This window comes from Sapajus apella, unplaced genomic scaffold, assembly GCF_009761245.1.
Source record: "Sapajus apella isolate SASKATOON/1434 unplaced genomic scaffold, GSC_monkey_1.0 scaffold13, whole genome shotgun sequence".
Lineage (NCBI taxonomy): Eukaryota > Metazoa > Chordata > Mammalia > Primates > Cebidae > Sapajus > Sapajus apella.
In genome coordinates this window covers 22,137,302-22,139,953 of record NW_022436953.1, presented here as the reverse complement: position 1 = coordinate 22,139,953, position 2,652 = coordinate 22,137,302, and positions in this window count along the sequence as shown.

Sequence of the window (2,652 nt, the reverse complement as noted above, 5' to 3'; positions counted from 1 at the left end):
TTTTTTTTTTTTTTTTTTTTTTTTTACTTTTTAAAAAATGTATATTTAATTTCGGTGGGAATTAAAAACTGCAAGAACTGGTTTTTTTTTTTTTTTTTTTGAGACAGGGTCTTGCTCTGTCGCCTAGACTGGAGTGTACGGGCACATTCTGGGCTCACTGCAGCCTCCCTCTCCCAGACTCAAGCAGTCTTCCACCTTAGCCTCTGGAGTAGCTGGGACTACAGGCACGCACCACCATGCCCAGGTAATTTTTGTATTTTTTGTAGAGACGGGGTTTTACTTTGTTGCCCAGGCAGGTCTCCAACTCCTGAGCTCAGGCAATCTGCCCAGCTTGGCCTCCCAAAGTGCTGGAATTTTAGATGTTAGCCATCTTACCCAGTCTAATCTTGTCCTTTAATAGTAAGGAAAAATTCCCTAAAACCCTCAGCAGACTTCTTACGTCTTATTGGCAAGAGCCAATTCCTGGGACAAGGTGTGTGGCATGTGCAGGTTGGCTCCGGCTGGGCCCTTGATCCAATCCCTGATGAAGGGGGATGGGACTCCATAATTCATATTGGCAAAGTGAGGCCCATCTGGAGGCAGGGCTAGTCCCTGAAATAACTGTGGCCACACAGAGGGAGAGGGCTGAGATGGATGTTGGGGCATCAACCACGGTGTCTACTGCAGCATCTTGTTAGAGCCGGGATATCTGGGCTTGACTACTTGCTAGCTGTGTGACTTTGGGCAAGTGGCTTTGCCTCTCTGAGACTTTGTTTTTGCTTTTGTAGAATTGAGAGAAAAACCTGTTTGACTTAGCTTTCAGGTTGTGAGGGCCAAATAAAGGATTGGGTGTAAAAGCCCTTTTGAGGTGCACCTGTATGAGGTCAGAAACATCCGCCTCTTGCCCAGGTCCTTCAGGATAAATGAAGCAGATGAATCCCTGCCCCCTAAAAGCTGGCAGTCCAAGATAGTGCGAAGCAGATAGTAGATGGCTTCACGGGTGAGAAGGGTTAATGGAAAATGGTAAGCGGGGCTGTATTCCTCGCGCCATGGCTCCTGGCAGTAACTTTGCTTACTTGGTTGTGGTGGTGTCTGCTGGGCTTCTCCACTTTCATGGTTGCTATTTTCACCTTTGTAAGAAATTAGTACTTTGTGGGGAGGTATTTTGAGACTATGACAATATCTTGTTCATCCTGAAAATTCCCCCCACGTGTTTTAGCATCTCCCAGTGATTCTTGCCTGAGTCAATTATCCTTATGATGGTTTGCAAATTATCATTGTCCAATTGTGCCATTCCCTCAGTGTGTATTAATTGGCATTCTACTAAAGAAAGTACTTTATTTTCTTTCTTTTTTTTTTTTTTGAGACGGAGTTTCACTCTTGTTACCCAGGCTGGAGTGCAATGGCGCGATCTCGGCTCACCGCAACTTCCGCCTCCTGGGTTCAGGCAATTCTCCTGCCTCAGCCTCCTCAGTAGCTGGGATTACAGGCACGCGCCACCATGCCCAGCTAATGTTTTTGTATTTTTAGTAGAGACGGGGTTTCACCATGTTGACCAGGATGGTCTCGATCTCTTGACCTCGTGATCCACCCGCCTCGGCCTCCCAAAGTGCTGAGATTACAGGCTTGAGCCACCGTGCCTGGCCTAAAGTACTTTATTTTCAAGTTCAATGGCTTCAGCAGGCTATGCCTTAATATTGATCATTCAATATCATTTTCAGTTGTCATATGGTATGCCCTCTCAATGTCAGATTTAGCAATTCCTTCATTTTTGGGGAATCCTCCCTAAATTACCCTTCTGAATATACTTTTTGTTTCATTTTTTTCTTAGTTTTATTGTCAATTTTTTAATTTGTCAATTTTTTGTAAATTTTAAAAAATGTTTTAACCAAAAATTTTAAAATTTCCCTTTTTCTTTGGTCTCGTCACGTGATTTTTCAATCATATGAGTGTGAATACACTGTTTAAAAATTTTCTTGAGTTCTTGTATTAGTCAGGGTCCTCTGGAGAAACAGAACTAAATATAAAAACAAATACACAAAATAAATATAAATAATGAATATATGGAGAAAGAAAGCGATTGTAAGGAATTGGCTCATGCATTTGTGGGAGTTGGCAATCTTGACTCACTGCCACCTTTGCCTTCCCAAGTCAAGCAATCTTCCCACTTCAGCCTCCTGAGGATCTGGGACTACAGGCATGTGACACCGAGCTTGGCTGAGTTTTAAAACTTTTTGTAGAGATGAGGTCTCAGTATATTGCTCAGGTTGGTCTCAAACTCATGGGCTCAAGTGATCCTCCTGCCTCAGCTTCCCAAAGTGCTGGGATTACAGGTGTGAGCCACCACACCTGGCCTCATTTCCAGGATTTCTGATTTAAAAAAAAATTGACCTGTTTTCTTTCATTTTTAGTCTGCTTTTGTTTTGCAATTTCTTGTTCTTTTACATGAGTGTTCTCTCTTTGAGGATTATAAATATGCTTCCTAGTCATTTTCAGATTGCTCTAATTTTGTCTAGAGTAAACATTTCTGATTTATTTTGCCATCTTGCTTAGGTTTGGTTTTTCTCACTGTTCTGGAATTGTGGTTTGTGGCTCATCTTGAATGGCTTATCTTTCTCTCTCTTTCCCTCTGTCCTTAGTCCTCCCTGGAGGGTGATTTTACAATTACTTCAA